Source organism: Candoia aspera, chromosome 3 (genome assembly GCF_035149785.1).
Source record: "Candoia aspera isolate rCanAsp1 chromosome 3, rCanAsp1.hap2, whole genome shotgun sequence".
In the NCBI taxonomy this organism is placed as follows: Eukaryota; Metazoa; Chordata; class Lepidosauria; order Squamata; family Boidae; genus Candoia; species Candoia aspera.
The window spans coordinates 179429054-179456824 of record NC_086155.1 but is presented as its reverse complement, the minus strand read 5'-3'; the positions used below and the strand labels follow the sequence as shown (position 1 = coordinate 179456824).

Below are 27771 nucleotides of genomic sequence, written 5' to 3'. Positions count from 1 at the left end.
AATAGGGAGGAAAGGAACAACCAGAACGATCTATACCTAGAAATAGAGTTTATTTTGTGCTGGTTCTTCAAAATACAGGTAAATTTCATCTCAAGATTTAGAAAAAGTATAGGCCCATTAGGAAGAATACAATTAACAAGAAGAGTATAACAACAAAAATCCTTGAAAAGACAGAAGGGGAAGCTATAATTGGGAACATTCTAAATAATGAAGATGGCTCCTCCTTTACTTCTAATATTATCCTGATAGCTGCTTCAGTATTCATGATTAATTTCTGTATGTATATTGACTATGTATATCAATGTGGGCCTTGTATGGGACATGGCATGGTACCAATAAGTAAATATATTCACAGTATATAGCAGTAGTTAGACACTGGTTGTAAATCAGTAGACATAGCAGCATTATCAAGCACAAGACAGACTGTTAGCAAAAAATAACTATGCTGTAACCTGTTTACAGACACCCCTACTAGGTTATAGAGGCAACCCTTTTCCACTCTGTCTTTGGGAAAGGAGGCAATAGAATGCCAAACAGCAGTGCAGTAAACTGCCAGAATCAGAAGGAAAGAATAGCCTATTTCTAAAATGTTGGTATCTTTCTGAGATATCTTCATAACACTGCCCCCTCTTTAAAAGAACTATAATGGAACTCCAACTATTGTTATGTCAGAATGCATCACACACATTGACCCACCCTAAGCACAGCCTTAGAAATGTTCTTCCCTGAAATTTATCCGAGAGTCCAGGCACCAGATGTCCTTGCTTTGCTGCTTACCGATCACATTACATGTTGCTGTTCAATGGCTTCTGATTCTTCATTACCTAATGAATATAATCCTACCAGGATTATCTGACAGTTAACTGCTTCTTTGAGTTCTTATAATATCATATTTGTGTAATCAATGATAGTGTCTTGCCAGCATGCCTTCTGTTAATCAGTTCCTGGCACATATGTATGTACATTTAAATTTATGTATACATGTGAGCAAAGCTCATCTGGCATCAGTCCATAAAAGCCAACAGGATGACACTGTCACTGCTTATTCCCTGATGCAAGTTACCCTCTACAGCAGCCTTTCTCAACCTTTTGACCCTGAAGGAACCCTTGAAATATTTTTCAGGCCTCAGGGAATCCCTGCACATTCAGGCTCAAATATAGGCCAGAAGTTACAAAATTATTATATTCATTTCCTGTACATATGCATTTACAGTGTTCTTAAACTAAGAATAACGAATGAAACTTACCTGTTTAATGTGAAGTTGTCTGAATTTGAAAATTTTAAAAATTTTGTTTAAAAAAATTAAAAAATAATTTTTTAAACAAATTGTGATCTCCCAGGGAACCCCTAGTGATCTCTTGTGGAACCTCAGGGTTCCAGAGAACCCTGATTGAGAAACCCTGCTCTAGAGCAACTTAAACATAGCTAAGTCAGACAGGAAAAATCTTTCATTAGAAATTATTAGAGATACATTAATATAACTAAGCATGAAGCATCTAAGGAAAATTAGAAGGATAGTACTTAGTTTACAAAATGGTTCTCAACCAGTGATACATCTGTTGAAGTTAGGTCTTGCAAATAATCTTGGTGGAACACAGGAGTTACGGAAGGTTTAATTAAATCTTTAGAACTTTCCTTAAATGATAAATAAAATAACAGAATACCTGTAAGCGTATACATGTTCTTCTCTACAAATATGGGCGAACACTGAAATTCTTTGACAGAGTGACTGGTAGTATTTACAACAGAAAATATTGAAAACCACAACTTTACAACACAATTTGATATATGTTTACTCAGAAATAAAGCCCAATGCGGTCAAAATATAAAATCACTTAGTGTCACAAGGAAAATTGCCATCAACAGATGCATTAAGTGTATACAACAGCACTAAGAAACATTGCACTGGAAGTTCAAGAATGTGGAGGCTCAGGTGGATTTCTTTTCATCCATTTTTCCTATCTAGAAAAAAAAAGAGTAGTGTATTGCAAATAAATAACCTGCCACACAAATGGTATCAATGGAAGAGATTTTATTTCTGAAACCATGGTCAGCACTACCTAGATGGATTGCTGGTATGGAATTAATTGCACCTCACAAAGACAGGTAAACAATATAGAATTTAATTAGAATAGCTTTAAACTGAAACTTGCTGAAACAAAAAGTTGGAAATAAGGACCTCAGATAAAATCTTGAGTACTATTGAAGTCAAAGAGAGTGTAGCTGAAATGAGGCCCATTAATTTACTCAGTGAAAGAAAAAAACACCTTGTGAATGTCATCTGTATTCCTAAAGCTCAGAGTATTGGAAATAAACACACAAGATTGAGCTATTATAGGAAGACAAATATGATTTAATAGCTGTAACAGTCATTGCTATATTGTTGATAACTTCCATGATTGGGATATAGCAACTGAAGGACAGAACTGACTCATACATGGTAGAAAAAATAAAGGAAATATTCACAATATTGTTGAGTGATCCCTTCAACAAAGTTGTGATCCCTTCAGAGAAGATGTGGATGATACATTTCAAAAGCAAACTGCAGCTCTTTCATATAATACAGGGAACTTTAATTAGCTTGAAATCTGTTGGGAGATGAACTCTGCAAACACATTATTTCCAAGAAATTCTTGACCTCTTGCTGACATATTCCTTCACAGGATGGAGGAAGGAAGATCAAATATCCTTGTTACTAATTAGCTGGGAATACTTAGCTAAAGAAGTGAAAATAAATATTGGGGGCAGTGACCATATAATGAGGGAGTTCTAGATTTTTAGGGAAACTTAATCTGAGCTTAACTGAACATGGATTTCAAAAAAGCAGATTTTAATAACTCAAGATCTATGAAAAGTAGGAATACATATTAGGAGAAGGAAATGAGAAAAGGTATTCAGGATAGGTAGGAGCAGCTCAATGACAAAATCTAATAGATAACAAAGAAAAGGCAGAACAACCTGTTTTTATGGCTGTTTCTTTTCCAACAAGAAAACAGGCATGCTATCAGATAATTTTAAAGAGGATGACAGGGCAGAATTGAAGCTTGTGATTAATAAAAATATGGTTAGATAACATTCTAACTTTGAGGGAATTTAAATCTCTAGAATGAAAAGATGCTTGTCCTAGGATACTGAAGGAACTGGCTAACGATCTGCCTCAATCTTATATATTATTTTTGGGAATGAATGAAATGCCAGGCAAGGGGAGGGAAAGCAAATGTCCTCCCCACCTTCACAAAGGAGGAAAAGAAGGATTCAGGTAACCACAAACCACTCAGCCTGCATTGATAACTGGGAAGGTATGTTGGCCCTCATCCCATAATTCAGGACACAGAATAATATTTCTAACTTACAGTAAGGCAGATTTGAACTGAATGGCAGGGAGAGAAACACTAGAGTAGTGAGAGCAGTTTGGTACAGAACAAATTGCTGAAGGAGGTAATGGACTCCTCTTCGGTGAAGATGCTTAACTGGAGACTAGACAGCCATCAATTAGGGATGTTTTAAGTTGGATTCCTACACTAAAAAGAGGGTTGGATTCAGTAAGCTAAATGGCCCTTTCCAACTTTATAATCCATTGATGAACTAAGTTTTTTTTTGTAGGAATGTGAGTACACATGGATATGAGTAATAGAATTCTGATTTGAAGCTGAAGAAATCCGAAACTGACTGCACGTATGTGTAAACAATACCATATGTGTGCAGTAATACCATATGTGCACAGCACCCTAACCTACGATGCTCGCTTAACAATGGCAAGGGGGACAGCAGGGATTGCCACCAAGCAATGTGGTCATGTGTCATCGTGCTTTACGACGTCACTTAGTGATGGAAATTCTGGTCCTAATTGCCATCGTAACTCGGACTACCTGTAAAGCGGCTTCCATCTGAATTAGATTAACTGAAAAACCATTACTAAAACATCAGTTATAACAAAAATGTTTCTTACACAGACTATTCCTACAAAAGGTTATAAAACTGCAGACAAGAACAGTTAATATCCCCGCTTTTATTTTATTTGCCCAGTCCTACAAATGGGAAAATAACCCAAGATCAAAATGCACTCAGTTGTTTGTCAATAGCTGTTATTTCTTTGGCTTTGAATGCCAATAAAAGAGAAGAGTGGTGAAAAAAACAGGACAGTTAAATACTTTCCATGTATTTATTTTCACATCATTATCAGCCAGAACAGTGCTCTGAGAGCAGTATTTTGCTCCAATTACTCACTAGTCTATAAGGATGATGTTATTAGCAACATACAAATTATTTGACATAGATTAGCTATGGATGATTATATTGAAATGAGGCTACTGTTTATTTTACATGTATGTAGAATATGAATAGATCTATATCTGTATCTGTGAATATAGGCTCTGGATGTTTTTGTTTCTTTTCTTCCTTAGATTCCTTTCTTTCTTTATAATGTTGGATAGTATTTATTTTTTTAATTTGGGGTTTTTTTTGTATTCCATTAATAAAAGAAAAAAAAGTTTTGACGTAGTCCGATATATGACCTGCCCCAATTATTATAGCTCAAAAGTTGAACATGCTGTAAAATCCCTAGTAGACATCTATTCAGACTGAAATGCAAAAATTAGTGGCTTTACACAAGCAGAATTTTTTTTGCTTAATTTAATCAATCCCCTTTCTTACATTTTAGTGTGTGCAGTGACATTATAGAGATTTCCTCATTCCTCATGACTTACTTTCCAGTTGTGCAGGAGGATGTATCAGTCAACCTGCACTGGATTCAACAATATGGAGTTCTCAAACTTTGTAGGACCACCTCTCCTTCAAATGAGAACCCTGAATAAAACCAATAATTTTATTGCAATTAGCAGGGAGATGTACTTGTACAACTGCCTGCTGTGGGTTTTCAAACACCCTCTAAGTTGCTTGGAGAGCCACTTTGGTATAGTAGTTAAAAGCACTGGGCTAGAAACAAGGAGACCGTTGAGTCCCAGTCCTGCTTTAGTCACAAAGCCAGCTGGGTGACCTTGGGCCAGTCACTCTGTCTCAGCCCTAGAAAGGAGGCAAGGGCAAACCACTTCTGAAATCTTGCTGAGAAAACTGCAGGGACTTGCCCAGGCAGTCACCAAAAATCAAGACTGACTTGAAGGTACATGTGTACACACATACACAAACACATGAAGCCCACAGGTGTGTCCTAACCCACAATCTGAGAGTCCCAGTTTTACATCAAGCCCTGTACTAAGAGTGGTGGACTTGAACTAAGGAGATGCTGTACTTTTATATTTTGTTACTTAATTTATATTTTGTTACTTAATTTATATTTGTAAGTCATACAATGCAGCATTCTCTCCTCATTCACTTGCCTCACTGGCAAAATATATGCACTTTCTAGGTTAGCGAGAATATAAATTAAGAGGATTAAAAAGCTAACACAAAGAACAATCATCCACAGTGGTATACAAAAAGGCAATGAATCAAAAGCTACTGTGATCATATCAGCTATGTTTGTTTTTACTGATCTTTTGATAAAGCATTTGAGGGAAATAAAGTCTTCCTTAAGCTGAGCTCAGTTTCTAGTGAATACATGGATAGTCCATGTAGTTTTTTAATCTAAAAGTGATTCTTCAATTTTTTTTAAACTTCCCAGTACAATATACTGCCCTTGTCGTCTTTCCTCCAAGTACTAATTGAGTCTGACCTTCCTGACCTTTTCCAGATCAGCCATAATCAGCCAAATGCTAAATAATGGGCATTACCTGTGGTTAACAGATCTGCTACTTGAAATGATTTAACTTCTTTGTTAACTGGATTTTCTGGAAAAATTACAAAACAAAACAATAGAAGCAGGATTAAAAACTCACACAAAGAAGAACAAAACAGAAAAAAAAAAAACAGCAGCAGGGAAAAAGACATACATGGATTGTCAAGGAATATGCATGTGAAAGGTGAAAGGTCCCCTGTGCAAGCACCGAGTTACGTCTGACCCTTTTTGGGGATGCTGCTTTCGCGAAAAGTTTTCTTGGCAGACTATAGCGGGGTGGTTTGCCATTGCCTTCCCCAGTCATCACCTTCCCCAGCAAGCTGGGTACTCATTTTATCGACCTCAGAAGGACAGAAGGCTGAGTTGACCTGAGCCGGCTAGCAGAGAATCCAGCTTCCACTGGGATCGAACTCAGGTCGTGGGGAGAGTTTCAGTTGCAATGCTGCCACCACCATTCTGTGCCACACGAGGCTCAGGAATATGCATATAAAATGCAAAACTCTGGGAAATGCAATTAACTAGTCTGACTAGATACCACTAACATTATCCACTTTCCTCAGTCAGCATATCAATGTACAGTAAAGCCCAATACATCTGGGAAGTACTGACTGAAGGAAGCTGGATTAAAGAAATGGGTGGGTATGCCTGCTCCAAGAATAAATTAATGTTATAGTCAGTTACTAAGAAGCTTCTTTGTCACTTATCTCTGCAGCTAAAACCTATGCGCTCTTCTGAGTCTTTTCCTAACTCAAGTAGTTATACTGTGGAGGTATTTATTTATTTATTTAATGCTGGCTATAGCAATGCCTAAAGCTCTTCGCTTCCGTTGCTATGCAACCCTGTAGTCTAATTTAGGCTATTATTTCATCAGAAAGTCCTGAACAGGCCTTTTGCTGTTTCCAGCATTATTACATGGATCGTTACAGTTCTTCCCATAGCACAACACAAAAGCCATTCTGAAATTACACTTAGAACACTTTGGAAAAAAACTTTTCTTATGTCTTTCAGTAAACATGAGAAACTAGCATTTTTGATAAAGTACAAACTTACATAGATTTCATGCTTATTTAAATATATGCTAGGAAGTATAGTTTTTTGAGAATGCAAGGAATACTTTATTAGAGATTTCTAGCAACAGTTGCTAAAGCATAAATATTCTAAAACAAAATTTTTATCATTGTTGAAACACATCTTTCTCCCTCTTTTATACTGTCAGCATGGAGAAAATCAACTTCCAAGTATTTCACACAGAGCTATTTTCTTACTGCATTCAATAGTATATCTTAAAAATGATGTTCGTTGATGGGTATTTATCTTTTTGCTCAGTTATAGTTCAGAATTGGCCTCTACATAGTTCCAAGATTAACAAATATTGATTGTAGCTGGTCATTCATTTGTAGCCCATTCAGAGGCTCAACATAAATGCTAAAAATTATATCTCTCTTCTAGCCTTATGTATTGCATCAATTGTGTTATCAACCTGTCTTGCTCTAAACAGTTATCCAACAAGTCCTGGCACTAAAAATAAAAAGTTTGCAAGTAAAAAAATGGATCACAGCACTAGGACACTAAAGCTCTGACAAGTGTATAGAATGAGGCTCATTTCCTCCCTTCCTCCTGGCTGCCAAGATACAAACATTGATTGGATGAATGCACTTTCAGTCTCTCTCTTAATATCTGCAGAAAAAGCTCTTTCATATTTTCTTGACAATAGCCAGATGCCCTCCTGGAAACAATGCAAGAACTGCCTAACCTGAAAAAATGGCCTGACTCATGCAACACATTAAGCCACTATTTGGCTTTGTCTGGTTGTGTTATGCAAAACCAGCTATTTTGTACTGTAAACCATGTTTATGACATGTTTTGTGTGAAAACAACCAGTTGTGATTTAATGAACAATCCTTGATGAAGCAAACATGGTTTTATCATGTATGAACCCAGTAAATTATTTCCTCCATAAGGCAGATTTGTTAAAAAAAATGAGATTTGCACCATATCTTAATATGTAGCTTTCTTGTGATGGTTCTCCTCAAAGAAAAATTTCTGCAAAAATATTGCATGATCTGAGTGTTTGCTTATTCAATGCTCTCTGAAATTGACTTGGAATGTGGAGTCCTTGGTGCTCTCTGAGCCTTGTTTTCTTGCAGACGTTTCATTGCCAGACTAGGCAACATCTTCAGTGCAAGGAGAGAGTTGGCCTTGCTCTCAGTTTATATACCGTGGGCCGATTTCAGGACTTACAGCAGAGATTGTAATGCAGTGTTTGGAAAGGATAGCACTCCCACTCATAGAAACCAAAGTATGGATCTGGTATGTAGATTACACTTTTGTCATAATACAAAAGAAACAACTGGAAGAAACCCACAAGACCATCAACAATATCTTTAATGGAATAAAATTCACAAGGGAGGAAGAAAACAACAACACACTACCATTCCTGGATATCCTCATCAGTAGAGGAAATGATAGTAAGTTAGAAACACAAGTCTGCAGGAAAGCTACCCACACTAACCAAGTGCTCCATTACCAATGTAACAATTCAACCTCCTACAAGACAAGCTCTGTAAGAACATTATTCAGACGAGCACTTACACACTGCAGCAACCCAGAACACCAGAAAAAGGAAAAAGATCATCTGTACAGCATCTTCTAACAAAATGGATATTCGCTCAACTTTATCAAAAAGTGCCTCACCACCCAACCCACTACAACTCAACCAATGGAAACTATGAAAAGGATAACATTGCCATACATCAGAAACATCTCAGAAACCACCAACAGACTGTTACAACCACATGGCATCACCATAGCACATAAACCAACTAAAACTGTCATGAGTACTGATGGTGAGCAGGAGGGGGCCTCTATCCAGGGGGGAAAACACATGCGTAGTACTGAGGAATTAAGCAGCCATTCAAAGAGACACAGATCAGACCCGCCTTAACTTTTGGGGTTTATCTGTCTGGGTTTTTCCCACGCTTCTTCAGTTTGTTAGGATTCTGTTTAATGTAGCAGTAATTGTCATGAGTAAGGATGGCGAGCAGGGGGCTCCCATCCAGACTGTCAAGCGCATGCGTAGCACTGAGGAACTGTTCAGCCATTCAAAGAGACACAGATCGGGACCGCCTTAACCCTTGGGGGTTATATGTCTGGGTTTTTCCCACGCTTCTTCAGTTTGTTAGGATTCTTGTTAAGTACTAGTAATAAATATTAGAGACCAGTTCATTGTCTCAGTGTGTTTCCTGGTTGTTAGGACAGTAATAAACACTAGAGACCTACTCCTCGTCTCAGCGTGATTTCTGACTGTTAGGACAAAAACTCTTCAAAACATATTAAGTAACCCAAAAGACCCAATAGCCCAAGAAGAAAAAACGGGAGTTATTTACAACATACAGTGCAAAGGCTGTAACAGCCACTATGTAGGACAGGCAGGCAGAAGACTAGCAGAGCGCATCCACGAACACCAACTAGCAGTCAGAAGACATGATGAGAACTCCTTAATCTCACAACACATGGACAGAGTCAACCATAGTTTCAGCTGGGAAACTGTGAGCATCCTAAACCAAGCCAAATCCAAAAACGCCAGAGAATTCCTGGAAGCCTGGCACTTAGACAAAGCAGCCATCAACAGACACATAGAGGTAAACAACATTTACATACCATTCAAAAGAGACAATAGAAAAGCCAAAAGACCAGTATACTCCCTTGCCAGCAATCAACACCCAGATATGCAAAAACCAACACTAGGATTAACACCAGATGAACCATCAAACAGCACAATACACCCTAATCAAGGAACTATTAACTCAGTCAATCAATCAAGCAGCAAACAACAGCCCAATCAAAGAACTCCCAAGGAGAGAACACCCCCCCTACCAACACAAGCAGGGCAAGCCACGGTATATAAACTGAGAGCAAGGCCCACTCCCTCCTTGCACTGAAAATGTTGCCTAGTCTGCAAGAAAACAACAAGGCTCAGAGAGCACCAAGGACTCCACAATTCAACCCTGAGCTACAAATATTTGCTTCGATTGGTGCGATTTGGAATGGAATGAAGAATCAATTCTTCAGCAGAATATAGAGTTCTGAATTGGACTAGCCTACTTTTGCAAGTAAGAAAATTTGCTGCTTTATGAGAAATGAGTAGGTTTCAGCCTAGGTACCTGGCTTTGTACTGTAAAATATTGTGTTATCACATTTAGCATTTCTTGCTGTCTTCTGTAGACCAGCATTTGTGAATGACTCTGGCTTTTTGGAACTTATTGGAAAACAGATTATTTTATAAAATATATTGTCAAGAGCAATATATATAAGACCTGTGTATAAATTAATTTGGAGCAGAAACATACTAAAATCACCCACTTTAATATTTTCCAATTCTCAGTCGGGGGCAGGGGCAGCATAAACATGAAAATAAACAGAAGTAGAAATGCAGATGACTTTATACTTCAGCATTCAAATGTAGAGGATAGGAAAGAAACTTAGTAATATTTAAAGGATAAACTACGTATAAGTCCCAATTCTTCTCAAACTCATCTTTTCTCAACCACAATTAATTTCTTTTCTATCTTTTCTTCTACTCATTCTGCATACCCTGATCCTTGAGCCCCATGTAATTGGCTGGGGTAGCAAGCAAGCATGAGAAAGCAAAGGAGGAGATATCCTATCCTCCTTTGTCATCGGTTCTTGCAGTTACTAGTAAATTAAAAGATTATAAAGATTCCTAAAGTGGGAAATGAGCTTGATGAGATACCTACTGGAGATTTCAGTATAAAATATAATTTAGTTATAAGCACACCACAGGATGTAACTTTGGATGTAAATCATGTGTTGGGATAAGAAAGTTAGCACTTTGCTGTCTCTGAACTGTGCCCTTGCCTGCAACAGGTCCAGATGGTTTCCTCCAGGGCCCTCTGGAGCTGTAGTCTTTTCAACAATCATACCTAAAAAAAGATTGGAGAGTGGACAAAAAACGTCTAGAACTGTTTGAAAAGCTGTACAGAACTGTACATATTAAAAGGACATGAGCAGATTTTTAACCTGTTGCCATCTTTACTCTTTCCCCCTTTATCTCTATGCCTGAAAAAAATCTGCTTTATGTTTATATGCCTGGCAGATTTGCTGGAACTAAGAAATGAATAACCCTTGAAAAGTCACAAATTACAAGTGGTGTACAGTTCAATCATGTCCATACCACAGATACTTCTTGAGCTTCACAAACTGCTCCTGGCCCAGCCCCCCTCAAAGAAAATGGAAAGTTTTCTGCTATCTCATATGAGAGTTTGGTTCTCTCTCTTTCTCAAGAGCTTTCCTTGCTTGTGATAAGTATTTATACTTATCAGAGTTGAATCCTTTAATCATTGCCGCTGAAGCTTCAAGATCTGGCCAGGAAAAGCCTGACAGATAGGTTAATCATATTACTTTCCAACTCTAACAAAACTCATTTATTGATGCAGGTTTGAAGTACTTATTTTGATTTATATGCTTGCTATCTTTTGTTCACTGCTTTGCTTTAAACTAGACATGTACTGTTAAACATTTTTTTAAAAAGAAATTTGGGTGTATTGACATGGATTGGTACAAATGAATTGACTATGTCCATGAGCATGCCTTTGCTTAATTTAGGTCTAAAGACATAAGAAAATGATTAAAATCATGTCTATGTCTGATCTGGTTCAGTGGCAAAGTATGAATGCATAATCAATGTCAGAGTTCTTTTACATAATAACAAACTCTGTATGCTATTTTAACAAATGACACATAAAAAAACTTAAACCAAGTCAGAACCTAAAAATATACCAAATCATCTATCCAGACGGTAACTACTTGGATAGAATCATTTATGCATGGCCTACTCCCCCTCAAAAGAATTAGCACCATCAAAAGTCTGAAAAGAAGTTACTAAGTTATACAGAACTTGTATATTGAAGTCTGTATGTATAATACCCATGAATACATTCACATAAACACACACTTATACACAATATACCTTTATATCTATATATGATTACATACAGCACATACAAATAAAGAAAATTCCATAACCAAATAGTGGATATTTTGCCAGAAGCAACACTGCCTTAAAAATAAGAAATCATTATCCATTCTCACATCATTTTTTCAAGAAAAAAGGAGTGACTGAAAACATATAACCATCTTCAATTCAGGCAGAGCTCAAATCAATTAGGGTTTCCACATAAAAGTCGATTTGAAATTCAGTTAGTAAACAGAAATAGACCAAACTCCCCTATCAGGTATATAGTTCCTGCAATTATTGAATTCTCTTAAAATAGTAATTTCTGTAATATATGTTCAGCAGTACAGAGACAATTTCTACTTTGAAATCATGATGAATCAATGAGACACAGGCTTTTTTTTTTTTTTGAGTTCTCATTTTATTATCTCAGACTTCCTCAATCACGTGCTTTCCAGGTGTGTTAGGATAACAATTAAGAATTGTAGGGTTTGAAGGATAGTATGATAGGAGGAAAATTGTTGTATCCTTGAAATCTTTTATCTCAAAAATTAAAATTCTACAACTGAAATATTTTGAAGGTGGTCTGGGATCCTCCATGATTAATATTTATAATACTGGGACTGGAAAACAAATTATACTTTCCTCTAACAAATAATTTTTAAAATATTGCTATAGCTGGAATTTATCAGTACCCGAAAAACTACTTTCTCCAAATAATCTCACCCAACCATGCATAATTTTGTAACCAATGAAGCTCATGAATTTATAGGTCTTTTGTAATATATTATAAATTATGGCCTGTCGTGAACTAAGCCAACCTGTTTGTGCAGCGCCAGATAACTGAAGTAGGTGGTTTGCTGAAATAATACTGCAGCTGGCCTGGTGGGCTACTAGTTCTGCAATTTGTCTTTATTTAAATATATAATCTGCCCTCTATTGAGAGGTATAACTATATTCTATTGCTTATTGCTAATGGGAATCACTGAGAGGTGGGCTTACATATTGCTTATATTAATGTAGGAAAACTGAGTGACTCAAACAGAATAGTATGGTTAAGCTTCAGTTTTGCTTTGTTATAGTTGAGTCTCAGGTGAGAAAGTGGGCTTGCTAATGAACAACCCTTTAATAGGAAATAGTGGGATTAAAAAATCACCAGCAACTATGGTGACTTTTACCTAAAGCTAGAGTTTCAGAGAAGCTATCACAGAGTGCAAAGACATTAGCTAATAGAGATGCTGGGTATTTGAGCATAAGAAACGTTCCTACCATGCCAACTAGGGGTGTGAAAATACTTTAAATATGGTTCAAATTCAAATTATTGCATTCTAAGTTTAAAACAGACATTAACAGACAATGAGCCAGTTTGGTCTAGTGGTTAGGGCAACAGGCTAGAAACCAGGAGACTGAGAGTTTTAGTCCTGCCTCAGGCATGAAAGCCAGCTGGGTGACCTTGGGCCAGTCACTCTCTCAGCCCAACTTACCTCACAGGGTTGTTGTTGTGGAGAAAATAGGAAGAGGAAGGAGTACTAGGTATGTTTGCTACCTTGAGTTATTTATAAAACTAATAAAGGCAGGATAGAAAATAAACAAAATAAATTTCAAAACAGCCCCTGCTTGGAGGTTTTAAAAAAAAGAAAACTATTTTAGAAACATTTCCAGAACAGATCATTTTAAGCTTGTTACTCACTTTGAACTCTTTTTTTTTTCAGATTTAAAAGTTTACCTACCCAGAACATCAACTTCCATCATTCAAATTATTTTAAACAACACACCAAAGTTTCCCATTCTGCTAGGCAATACACTAAAATTAATGCAAGTATGAAGGCCCAGACTCCATGCTCACTCTTTAATACACAGGAAAGAACAGCTATCAATACCACCTATGGGTGGACATTTTTTAAAAAAGCAAAATGAGATTCAGGCCTTGCTCTCTTAATCTCATATTCTATTTGTTTTTCTAAGCACATCCAGTGATAGAACTTGCCTGAAGAAACTATTACAAAGGGAGGTTACTTAAAATTCTGAACTTAAGGTTGTTCTTTATTTCACATTCTCCATGTGTATTCTTGACAACTTTAAAAAGAAAACGCAAGACTGAATTTTTCACATGCTCCACTATTTTATGATTTAATGAGCCTTGTTTTATTTACTGATTGTGATCTAAAGCTTGGCAACAAACTCACTCAGATACAGAAACTGCACTGAAAGAAATTCAGAAAGAAGAAAACAAGCTAAACTTTCTCACCCACAAGTCCTTGGAGTGATCAGTCCTGAAGAGATATTTCCCTGCTTGTTACTATCAATTCAGTCAGCTTTTTGAGGGTGCAGCATTGCCTTTAACTCTGGTTCAGAATTATGAGTGGACTGAATGATCCCATTCCCTCTGCTTGCACTAGCTTAAGGATCTGGTTGAATACGTATTAAATACTAATTAAGAAATAATGTAAATTTGTGCCTGTGTCCCAGAAATTAGGTATGCCCTTTCCACTCTTAAAGTTATCAATGAACTGCAATCTTTCATGTGTCAGATGAAGGAAATTAAAGCAAATTCAACATATTTCATACTTGCCCATCAATGAATTAAAGCTTTTCATTACCAAATTTGAAAGTTACTATTTTGATATATCCTTCAGGGAAGAAGAATGGTACAGTATATAGGTAAAAAAGCAAATCATATGAAAAAGTGTACTGGAGTAGAACAAGATAAAACATAAATGTTACCTTATTTTTATTATTTGTTCAAAGGATGTATAAATTGTGTTTCTGCTGCAGAGTTCTCAAAGGAATGGACAATTTAAAATACAATACAATTACAGTAAAATAAAAACAGAAATAAGACTCACCAATTTAGTCTCTCTTGATAATGAGATTTGGGGGTGGGTGGGAGTTGTTTCCTTGGACAACTGCCTGTTATGGACTACTCTAGTGATACAAAGAGCCCTAGAGCCTCACCAACCTTCCTATCATGTCGTGAATTCTCACCATCCTGAGGAAGCTGACACAGAATAAGGCTACTGGTTCTCTTACAAGCAGGTGTACCTCAGGGGATGAAGCTTCCAGCAAAGTTATTTTGACCTGTTCAAAAATCATCTCAATTGTGCTAGGCGCTGATGGAATAGGTGTCTGCTCTCCAAGGTCCTGAATCCAAAGATAGTTGAAGAACTGGGTAGAAATCTGCTATCTCTACTTCCCCATTTGGCTGCCTCTTATTGTATACTATTATCTGAGCTGTCATCTTGAGCAGATAATGAAGTACTTGATGAATCAGGACAGAAACTAGTAGAGAGAGCCCCTAAAGCACATAATGAACAGCATGATAATCTCATTTTATTGGTATAATTTTTAAGGACTACTGAAGGGCAATCTCACATGATGCATTATGATTGTCAAATGAGAGGTAATTAAGGCATGGATCTCTTCGGCCAGCTTTGTCTCTGTAGGACAGGACGGTGTCTAGTGCACAGGCTTAACCTGGGCAGTATCACTTGTATCCAGACAGCCACTTAACTCTCTAGCAGTACTGCTCAATTCAAGGACACACTTAATTGTGAATGTAGTTCACAATTACAGTAGAAATGCAGTCCCATCCTAACCCAGGTTACTTTCTCTCTCATCAAGCTTCTTTTATTACTTGAACGGAGTCTTCATTTGTTCTCCCATCTCTGATATCTCACTGCATCTTTGGCATCAGTTGGAAAAGACAGCTTGCTCTTATCAACTTAGTGATTCCACAGAATCCTAATGCTTCAAGTACACTTGCTTATACTTTCATAGTGAAACAATTCTTTCTCTGCTCTCTGATTACTATACATATAAAACTTTCACAATTATTAACAAACTTGTGATTTTGTGATTATACTAATGAAAATTATAACTACTGGGCTACCATTATGCACCCTCATTTTTGCCACTTCTCTAGTTACAGAACTGTATCTAAGCTCTTCTGATTTCACTGTAATTATCTCTGGATAGACATGCAAAGGATTTCACTGTAATTCTCATTATAGGACTTTTGGTGCACACGCTGTTATGAATCATTATTTTCTATTCTCTAGTGAATACAACAATTCCACTGACTGCCCAAATGCTGTGTCAACATCAGCACCCACATACAGCATTTTACACGAAGAGAAAAGAAAAGAAAAGCATTGCAACAATGTATTGTGGTCAACAGAAAATCAAATGAAATATGCACAATGTATGAACAATATGCAGGAATGGATAAGTGAGAGATATATTCCAACTATGCTTTCCTAAGACATCAAGAAAATCTTTAGGAGCAGCTACAGCTAAGGACAGAAGCCAATAAATAATACACATGTAATTAAAACTTATTGTATGTTCAAGGGTAGCACAGGAACAGCTAGGTGAGAAGAAGTCAACTAATCTGTTACTGATTTTTACTATTCTGGAGTTCTTTCAAAAGAACTGTTTTAGAGCAGATGGGTCATATTTAATAGCTATGATTTAATCGACATTTGTCTTCATTAAAATAAAATTATAATAGAAATCATGTGTCATGTTTATTACAAACATGTAACAGGAGATAAGTATTTTTGACCTCAATGATGAGAGTTCCTAAAACATCTAGGAAGTATTGTTACAGGCATCACTAGTATTGTAAGAGTATAGCCTCTGTTCAGGACATAGTATTAACCCAAACTGCCCTTTCAATTCAATATTCACATGGAAGCTATTTACTTGTACTAAGTTGATGCTGCTTTCATTTCTCCTCCTGCAAAATGACTTTGTCTCTTTGCCTTCCCACAAACATCTCTATGTGTTTTACTTCTCACTGGGTGAAGTAGTTTTTCCTTATCCTTTATAATTGCCTCCCACACTTATATCTGCTTTAAAGGGACAACAGTATCCTCTCAGATATACTGGGCTCAGAGAACAATTTTTGAGAATTATGTATTCCTGATTTAATAATACTAATAATAAAAATAAAAATTGATTACATTTATACACTGCCCAACTCCTAGCAACTCCGGGCAGTTTACAATTGTTAAAAGATTTGTAAAACAGAGAACTTACAAAAAACACAAAAATTGCAAAAGACAAAGGAGCAATGATGTCAAAGAAAATAAACCCAGAAGGGAACAGAAAGGAAGAAAGGGGCATCAGTTGTCCTCTCCAAAGGCCTGGGCAAAGAGCCAGGTCTTTAAGGCCCTTTGAAATACCAGTAGGGTGGGAGCCATTCAAATTTCGGGGGGAACCTCATTCCAGAGGGCAGGTGCTGCAACAGAGAAGGTGCGCTTCTGAGGTCCGAATAGGTGGCATTATTTTACTGATGGAACCCGGAACAGCTAACACTGCCAGGTTGAACTGCTCAGGCACTATGGGAGACAGGTGGTCCCTCATGTAACCTGGCCCTATGCCATGTAGGGCTTTACAGGTAGTGACCAGCACTGGGAAGCAAACTGGCAACAAGTGCAGCGCGCGAAGCAGAGGTGTTACAATTCTTGTACATGTACTCTATGTTTAGACTAGTTTTCTCGTTCACAGAAAATCCCATGCTTCTAGATCAAACCACATGGTTTAGCACTAAACTGTTTTCTTCTACAAATATACTCACAGAACCTGCAAGGCTGTAGTCCTTAGTGGCAGTCCTGTATGCAGGGTGAGCAAATCCAGTTTACAGTACTTATGTTCCAGGGTTTTTGTCAGCAAATATTGGTTCCCCACCTTGATTCCTTGCTAGTTTATGAGCAGCTTCATTATTTTGAATTGCACATTTTTCTCCTCCCACAAACCACAATAATCTGCAAACAAACTATAAATTCAGCAAATGATGGCGGTATGCCAAGACTTCAGTAGATTTCTCTTTAATATTCATACCAACCTTGGTCACACCGCCCAACTAATTGCCTTTCTACTACATAACAGTCACATTATAAAGCATTTATTCTGAATCTATTTTACTCACAAATGACTTTCTGTAAAGCTGTAGGTCCAAAACTGTAACACTGTGGCTTTTGTAGGTAGAAATATGGAACAGTGTTCAGTCCAATCTCAAAGAGATCAAAACATACAAGTACAAGAATTGTTATATTTGTGTATTGGACTTTTAGACCAAACTTCAGCAAGGTTTAATCCAGTTGTATGAGAAACTTAAAGCAGAGCAAAATACAATCCTGCTACAATTTTCATGCTTACTCTATTCAAGGAGTAATCTATGAACATTTATGTATTTATTTATATTTTATAACATTGTTTCTGCTTAAAACAAACTCAGGAGAAAAGTGCTGATCAAAATAAAATATAAAAGGAACACAGAAATACAAAAAATAAAATAAAAATGCAGAAATTCCACATTAAAAGCAGTGAAGACTTTGAATGTAATTTAATAGGCCAAATTAAAGAGAAGCTTCTTAAAGATTTTCATGAAAGCTAAAAAAGGAAGGTAGCAACTCTGAAAGAAGCATATTCTACAATGAGAAGCACAGGAACAGCCTCATACCAAGTCTGACCCTTAGTTCACCGTCATTACTGACAGGTCTTCGGGTTTCAAACAATAGAACTTCTAGCCCTGTTGGTAATACTGAGTGTTCTACAGCTGAGCTACAGCATCTCCAATTTGACCACAACACAAGAGAAAACTATCTCCAGCATGGCCATCAAATGTTTTTCAGCAAGTAACAGACTTTATTAATTTGGCAGGTTCATAAAAAGACAGGCAGTACTTTATATAGCCAGACCGTAAGCCATTTAATATTTTAAAGAGTTAACATCAACCCCTGGGACTTGAGCCTGGGAATCAACTGGCAATTAAAAGGCTACTGTGAAGTTACCTCACCCAAATCCCAAGTTCCACAAAAGAAGAAGTAACACAATGAAATAAGTAGGCTGATAAATCCAGATTCATAGACCACAACTACAATGTGAACCCAGAAGCAAAATTAGCAGAAGAACATTTCATGTGCTTGCCTGCAGCTAAGTTTCTTAAGCAAAATGTATGGTATCTACATATAGCTGACAAAGTAAAATATCTCTCAAGCCTGACGCAGGATGCCAATTTTGATTGCAGGTAGCAAGAAAACATGAAACCGCTACTCTGCAACTGCATTACCTGCTTTATAAAAACATAGATGAAGGAATAACAGCTTTCCACACTTCTACCCTAACCTTTCTTTCCCAATGCTATTCTTGGATTTGGCAAGTGTAAGCTGTACTCTGAATCTGCAGCTTGCCTGCCTGTCCACAAGCATCATGAAATGAGCTGTCACCTGAAATTTAGCTAGACTGAACTTATAGAAGAAATATTACACAATCCTTTACCTTAATCTCTGGCTCTGTAAGTTAATCAGTGTCAACAAATGATCAGAATAGGTGAGAAAATCAAGTTACTTAATCAATTCGATTTCTAAGAACCCAAAAAGATATAAAACAACTTGGTTGCTATGATATTCAAAATAGCTTTTGTATTTCAACTTTGCAGTATATTTTCTGTCCTCATTTGACTTTGATTTTGGCTTCTCCCTAGCAGTATTTTAACTTGTGTATTTCTATAATGTAAAATACAGTTTGATCAAAAAAATATTTGCCCTTTTTTGGATATTCTGAATTTTTGCCTATTTTTGACACTGAGTATTATCAGACCTTCTTATGAGCCCTAGTAATATATGAAGAGAGTCTGAATAAACAAGAAACACTGAAGTTTGGTCCCTGTTTCATTTCATAAACAAAATAATCCAACGTGTTAGTGTGAAAAAGTAGTTCCCCTCTAGATTCAGTTAACTGGTTGCATCACCTTTAGCTACAATAACCGCAATCAAATATTTTCTGTAATTAGTGATCAGTCTCTCACATCATGCTTTTGAACTGTGGTGTTGGAGGAAAATTCTGAGAGTGCCTTGGACTGCAAGAAGATCAAACCAGTCCATCCTCCAGGAAATAAAGCCAGACTGCTCACTTGAGGGAATGATATCAAAGGCAAAACTGAAATACTTTGGCCACATAATGAGAAGACAGGACACCCTGGAGAAGATGCTGATGCTAGGGAGAGTGGAGGGCAAAAGGAAGAGGGGCCAACCAAGGGCAAGGTGGATGGATGATATTCTAGAGGTGACGGACTCATCCCTGGGGGAGCTGGGGGTGTTGATGACCGACAGGAAGCTCTGGCGTGGGCTGGTCCATGAAGTCACGAAGAGTCGGAAGTGACTAAACGAATAAACAACAACTCTCACATCACTGTATAGGAATTTTGGTCCATCCTTCCATGGAGTAATGCTTCTGCTCAGAAACATTTGAGGTTTTTAGCAGGAGCTTATTTCAAGTTCTGCCAAAACACTTCCATGTGGTTTAGGGCTGGACTCGGACTTGGTTCTTCCAAAACATTAGATATGTTTTTCACCCATTCTCTTGCAGACTTTCTTATATATTTAGGATCACTGTCTTGCTATATGATGCACTGTTTCAGCTAACAGACAAATGGCTCCTCTGTAGAGCAGAATTCACACTTCCTTCAATAATGGCAGGTCATCTGATCTCCAAACCATGCATGATTGAGAGTTGGTGTGACATTATTATTGAGGAATGCAGTGTTTCATTTCCACCAGTCATAACACCACCCATGTAACTGGGAAACTTCCATTTTTGACTTAATAGTCCATAAAACGTTCCTCCAGAATTCTAGAGAATCACCAAAGTGCTTTTTGCCAAACCTGAAAAAGCATCAATGTTGCAATTACTTATGAGCAGTGCCTTCTGTCTTGCTGTTTTTCTATGAATCCCATTATTACACAGAGATATTTTTAATGGCAGAGTAATGAACACTGACTTTAGCCAAGATATGAGAGGGATGAGGATCCCTGGATGTTGCTCTGGGGTTCCTTGTAACTTCCTGGACCTTTTTATGCTATACTGCTGGAGTGATTTTGACAAGATAGATATGCTTCAGAAGATACACTAACATTCCAAACATGCTTCATTTCAAGACTGTTGCTCTTCTAAATAAATAAGCATCAGTAACTTTTTGATGGAGGTCTTCAGAAATTTATTTTAAGCCTGACATACTGTGTTTCTAGAATCTGTGCAGTGAAAGCTTTATTGTGATGATGGGAACCCAGATTAGAGCAGGGCTGGCCCAAATAAGACTTAATTGTTCAATGACAACTGACTCAGCTGACTCTGGTCACTATTAAATGAGTAGATTGAACTAGTGAGGAAATTATTTTTTTCACAGTGACATATCACATACTGGATAACACTGTTTAAGAAAGCAGCAAACTTTGGTGGTGTTTGTTCACTCAAGACCTACATGAAGCTCTGACAACATTCAGTACTACAGATATGTAATCATTTAGAAAATTCAAAGTGGGCAAATACTTTTACAAGAACTGTTTTTGGGCATTTCTGACTCATTAGGTACCGATTTTTTTCAGAACATTTCGTAATGTATTAGAGGAGTCTTCCCTAAGTTGGCACCTTCCAGATAGGTTGAAGTTCAATGCCCATAAGGCAAAGCCAGCATAAATCATGGAGAGTGCCAGATAGAAAAAGGTATGTTAGGATCAAGAAGTTTATTTATTAATGTAGTTTTTAAATCCATTTATTCCTGGAATTGTATTTGTAAATCTTTATTTCAAAAACATAGTTAAAATATTATCTTCGTCCAGGTTGTTCAAAGAACTAGAATCAGACATTCTGCCTTTTTTTCTGGGAATTCAAAATGGGCATAGAGCAGTTTCTTCTAATTTCTTGTTTTAATTTATTATTCTCCACCCAGAATCACACTAGTGAACTGAGTGGCCAAATAAAATTATTTCAATATATAAATAAACACCTAAATCCCCTCAACAACCTAGGGGACGCGGTGGCGCTGCGGGTTAAACCGCTGAGCTGCCGATCGGAAGGTCGGCGGTTCGAAACCGCGCAGCAGGGTGAGCTCTCGTTGCTAGTCCCAGCTCCTGCTCACCTAGCAGTTCGAAAACATGCAAATGTGAGTAGATCAATAGGTACCGCTTCGGCGGGAAGGTAACAGCGTTCCGTGTCGTCATGCCGGCCACATGACCACGGACAGGTCCTTACGGACAACGCCGGCTCCAAGGCTTAGAAACGGAGATGAGCACCGCCCCCTAGAGTCGGACACGACTGGACTTTACGTCAAGGGAAACCTTTACCTTTACCTAAATCCCCTCAACAACCTGGTGTGATAGCTTAGAGTGAGAATGAGTGAATGGCCACACAAGTGGCTCAGGAGAGTAGGGACTTGAAGCTGAGTCTTCTTTGTCCAAGTCTAACACTTAACCCCTACACTATATTCTGCACAAAAGTCAGACACTTGTCTCTCCTTAGAAACTGGGATCTCAGCAAAACGGATGAGGTTTTCATGAGACTAATGGAAAATGAAGACAGTCCTGTAATATTAGGCATGCTGTCCGATTTTCTCTACAGGAAACAGTGTATTGATATGCTCAACTAAGGGGGGAAACCTTCACGTAAACAAATGCTCATATGTAATCCATGAAGTCAATTACATCAGTATCCTTATCATGCAGAGGAAGCCTAGATATAAAAAGTTACTTTCTCAAGGGCTTTCCTTTACAGACAAAGATACAGTATTACTGCATAAATGTCTGTAAGTGTGGCCAAACAGTGTACATAATATCGGGAGTTAGGCCATGACTATGTTCCTCACCTTGCCCAATGCCCCTTTACATTCAAAACACATAGTGAATTTTCAAATGGACAAGCTATTGTTGGATTCCCATCTCTGGCTGCTACAGTGCCTGTAAAGAACTCTTAGTGCTGGCCAGGCTTCCTACCCCACATGATTTTTCATTATTTTTTAAATGGGAAACTGGCATGGTATAAAACAAAGCATACCTGCCTCCAGGGTTTTCCCCCCAAGAATTCCTCAAATAGTATGCTTAAAGTAGGAGGCTGCAGTCCATAGCACTTCATTTGGTGATATGTCCACCTATCCAGAAATAGGACAAAGATAAGCAGAGATAGAAGGGAATATCCTGCAGGAGAATCTGACCAAGAGAATCATCTGGCATTCTAGTAATGCTGTATTTTGTAGCTTCTTATAATTCTATGGCAGCCATGTTATGAGAGTTCTCCAAGTGTGATCTCAACATTCCTAGTTCCCACAACTCAAAAAGGTTGCAGATCCCTGAGCTATTCCAGTTTAGGAATATGAACTTGGGTGATTCACTATAAGAGTCATGAAGCCTTGCACAAAAAACACCCTAAATACTTTGAATACTTCCAGAACACTTTGAAAACTATAATTTTGCACATACAGACATGCAAGACACACAGAAAACTAGTAAAATCTGAATGTGCTATTTTTTCATGCTCAACCGTATATCAAGTTTAGCTCAGAACTAGTATTCTAACCTAGAGCATACTTAATCTGTGTGCATGTACAATGCATATGTCATCTCTCGATCATGGTATCATATTTTTGAAATAAGCTTAGCTCACCTTACTGATGAGGCTGAAGGCATTTTCTGTATACTGTGCAATGACTAAAAGCAAAAGAGTTCCATACAAACACTGACTAATTTTGTTTCTTTAAAGCTTCTCCTTTCGTTTTCAGATGCCATATTTAGTATGCTTCCTTCTGTTTGAGGACTATCATCATCTGAATTCACTCTATTCTTTCCTCAGCTCTTTTTGAAATATAAACCCACACAGAAAAACCCAGTACTAACAAAACTTTGATTGTTCAATGACCTCAGCTAATATAAGAGCAGCTGAACCATAGTACATATTGAAGAACTAAGGACAATTAGGCACTTAACCAAGATTTATACATGTCAAATATAAGTTCCCCTCATAAGCACCTTTCTATTATAAAACTTCTCAATTATTTAGAAAACACAGGCCTATATTAAGGAAGGTAAATAATAAACAACACATGTTTGTGTTGCGCTTGCAATAGTCTATATGTAGAGTGCCAGGAATTACAGGTCTGTGGCACCATATGAAGGACAAGACACTTGAAGCATGTATCTATGGATATAGATCACTTTTGCACCACGTTATTCCCCATTTTAATTAAAACAAGATGGGTAATCTGACTTACTATTCCTCTTGGAATAAAGAGGGTAAAAACTATGAAAGAGGGTTTCATCAATGTTTATTAATAGAGTAAGTAAAATATAATGCATAGGCAGAACTAGGAATGCCTTCCAGTCAGCATTTTCATCATCTAGTTTTGCTAAACAGAACAAATGCTGATTATTTATTCCTGGTTAATTGCTTTCAACAAACAGAGGAAGCTTCCTTGATGCTTAACAGACTATTGGCATAACACATTTCACATTTTGGCACAAAGTGCATTTTCAAGCTGGAGTTTCATTTATTGGAGGAAAATCATCTAGACAACCACCAGTTTGAAGATGGGGCTGTTAACCCAAATGCTTCCAATATTGGAAGCATCCAACAGCAAATATGGGGGCTGCTTCTTGGCATGTTTTCTGTAAATGAGGAGCACAGCTAGAATCAGGAGTCCAGAAAACTTTAATGAAAAGTAGCTGGTGGGAATCTCTATGGATTGAATTATCATGGCTTTGTTAAATAAATTTAAATGGATGTTACCAAAAACTATTCACCTAAGATCTAAATAACCCAAATAAGGCAATCCTACATCTGGCAGGGCTTCAGGAATAGCAGATCAAGGCTGTAAAAAAACAGATGAACATTAGAAGGCAACAAAGTGACACAGAAGCCAACTCTCTGTTGCTGTCTAGTGGTCATCTGACTTTATACAGCCCAGATCTGGTAGTCCTATTCAGCACCAGAGTAGGGCTCGCTCAACAAAATGTACAGCCTCCACCAAACACTGAACCTGTTTTGAACTGAGTAGGTGAAGTACTGCATATGTAATAAAAGAGGCCATATACTCCATGCTCACTCATGCAACCATTACATCTAAAATTATCTTTCTGAACCATGGGTCTGGGAACCAAATTTTTGATAACAGGTTCTTGTGAATGCATGCCATCAACCACTCATGGATACTTTACACCAACTGGCACTGCAAATTTATGTGTATGACATTAAAATGGCTGCTTGTGCAGAAGAAAAATGGAGGTAAGGTAACCTTAAGAGCAACTCTCAGCGTGGTAGCAGGAAAAAGGAGAAAGCAGTGGGGCAAGCAACAGTAGGATCTAGGAAGAATGATTAACCCCCCCCCCCACACACACACACTTGAACCCAATCCTTCCCACTGTACTCAGCCTACCTTTCTATCAACGTAGAGCTATCATAGATCAGCTATTTTAAGCTTCGTAGCCATCACGATGGAGGTTATTTCTGTCCGTCGAAATCCCACGGACCACCTCCGATGCCTTTTATTTAAGCAACACGCAGGTTCCGAGGAAGCGCAGTCCACCGTTCGCCACTGACCTTCTTCGCTTTTCTCCCTGCCCCCACCGTCCCTCCGACTTGGACTATTTTTAGGCGGCTGAGAAAACAAGCGCTGACCCTTCCTGGGCTGCGGGGAGGCGTCTCCACGCGCGAAGGGCCAGGCTCCGAAATTCGCGGCGCTCGGGGCTCCCGCCGCTGAGCCAAAGGACGCGCCTGGGCAGCCAAGGCGCGCGCCGCTCTGCGGGAGAACAAGCGGCCGTCCCCTACAAGAGCGGAGGGGGGCTGGCCCGAGGGAGACTGACGGGGACCCCGGCTTGGATTCCGACAGAGAAAGACTCCCCGGCTGAGCAACGCCTGCAAGCGGCTTTCCAGCAGCCCCGCAACGCGTCTTTCAAGCTCGACGAGCACATTAACGGGTCACCCGCACACGCCTCTAACGAAGCACGTGCTACGCCCGCCCTCCCGTCCGCCGCGGGCTCCTTTCCCTCCCCCCAGCGCCGTTTTGTAACGGCGGTGGGTGAGGCGGGAGAAGAGCGACGTGCGTATCGACTCACCTTTCCGACGACCGATTATTTAACGCATCTGCTTGCCCCCTCGCTGCGGCTAAGCCGCCGCTGGGCTCTTGTTTTCAGCAGTTTATGACCCAACCACCCCCCGTGGCTGCGGTTTTAAAAGAACGCCGGGGCAGGAGGGATCGCCAGGCAAATGCCCGGGGGTACTCCCGCTGTCAGTCATTCCCCAGCATACAGCTGCAGCTGCTGATTCCAAATTCACGGCAGTCCTGCTGCATGAAGTCATCTGCTGCTCCTCCCCTGGATTACCGCATTCAGCTTCTACACGCGGAGGGGAGGGGTGACGAACAGGTTTTCCCTCCCCGTGGAAGGCTGGATGGGTCGAGGATGCGCTTTCCCGGGTTCCAAGGAGATGGGAAGCTCGGCGTTCCTCTGGAAGATCCGCGTGTACCAACGGTCCTCCCTAGAAATAGGGGGCGCTTGGAAGGCCGAGGGGAATTCCCGACTTCCCCTGGCTCCAACCCCGATTTAGGAGGCTAAATGGACTCTCCCACTCACTAGAACGCCTCTTTTTCCCCCTCCCCGAATTTATCTCAAGGGCCGACGGCGCTGTGCAGAAGGCGCGGCGTTTAGGTGAAGAGGGAGTCACAGCACTGCTGCTTCCCTTTGGGCTGGAGAGGCGACCAAACGAAAACCTGTTTTTCCTTTTGCCCTGCATCCCGATCTGGGGAAAAAGAGATAAGCAGGGCAGAGTCCTCCCCCACTGAAAATTCTCCCGGAGTCTTTGCACAACTCCTTTTCCTTTCTGCTTCTTAGGGCAGGAAACAGTTTTGTGTGTGTGTCCACACACATATGCATTCCTATATAATATACACACTCCAACACAGTGCAGAAAAACTAATGTATATTCTATGTTCTCTTTTCTGAGTGTTTCTCTCTTCTCCACATGCTCAACTGGGTACTATCATGTTAGCGCACATTTCAGGGACCATCAGCCATTCCCTCTGCATGCTCCTTCAACTATTCTCGCAGAAAGGATTGGACAATTGGTGGTGGCACATCTGCATATTTGCTGTACCAGATGATCTTAGGCTCCGCAGGAGGAAGGACTGTGTTTAATCTTAAATCTTTAATTACAGTCATTGACCAGTACAAGTAAAAGTACACCACATGTGTCTGACAGCAATTCTCAACTAAACAAAAGAAATGCAATCCATGTTGAAAATTAGTTAAACAGGGTAATTATCATTTATGTATAAAATCAAAAGTGCTGCCTGTATTGCAGGATATTAGTACTCCGTAAATTGTAACATCCTATAATTATCAATTATTAACCGTTAAAATTAAGTGTTATTTAAAAATGTTCAGTACATAGTTATAAAAGAAAGTGAAATATTTAGAATAAGTTTTTCATTAGGTTGCGACGACCCTTAAGAGCTGCTGCACAGAATCTTGCTACCTGCACTGTAACTGTAGTCCACTCATCTTGGAGCAGAATCTGGAGATATTTGGTATCAGAATGGCCAGGATATCTAGTAATCATCAGATAAATGAATTTTGTACATATGTCGCTGTAAAATGAACATCGTAGAAGGACATGTCTGATAGTTTCTATCTCTCCAGAATCACATGGACAGAGCCTTTAAGCCAAAGGAATTTTTTTGTATTTGCCATCCAGGACAGCAGAGGGGAGCACATGGCATTGTGCGAACGAGAAGGCTTTCCGGTGGTTCACTACTTCTAACTGGCTAAGATACCTGGCAGAGATAAAAATATATCTGATAGAGTCTGGAGTGAAGAGCAATGGGGCTTTCTCTGGGTCTGCTTGCCTCTCCATATCCTCTACCCTTTGTCTCAGGCTTAGTTTTGCCCTGTCGTAGTCCATCTCTAGGACTGAAGACGGAGAAAAGCCTAATTTTGTGAGATTGAACTCAACAGCCTTGATCCATGTTGAGGAAAAATTGTCATGTAGAATTAAAGGTGCAAGGCCTTGAGGAAAAAAATTAAGTTTTAGCCATAGATTTAAGGAAGCTATGCAGATCTTGATTCAACTTTTATCAAACCTGTCTATTTCTCACCACACACTAGCGGGCGACTATTTCAGTATATATGGTTTTACACATGACCACCAGAAGGCAGTATCTGAGCAGCTTCATCCTCACTGGGATTCATCAAGTAGACACAACTATTATAGTTAATACTACATTTTATGTGGTTCAAA

The 27771-nt window shown here is 38.7% G+C and overlaps 1 protein-coding gene across 1 annotated transcript in view; it reads right to left on the bottom strand.

Annotated features, from left to right (window-relative positions):
* PKIA (cAMP-dependent protein kinase inhibitor alpha) overlaps positions 1 to 25958 on the bottom strand; it is a 40370-nt gene extending 14412 nt beyond the window's left edge. The window contains exon 1 of the mRNA XM_063299411.1: positions 25593 to 25958. The gene's annotated coding sequence lies outside the window, so the exon portion shown is untranslated. The remainder of the gene's footprint in view (positions 1 to 25592) is intronic.
* Between the last annotated feature and the right edge of the window lie 1813 nt (positions 25959 to 27771).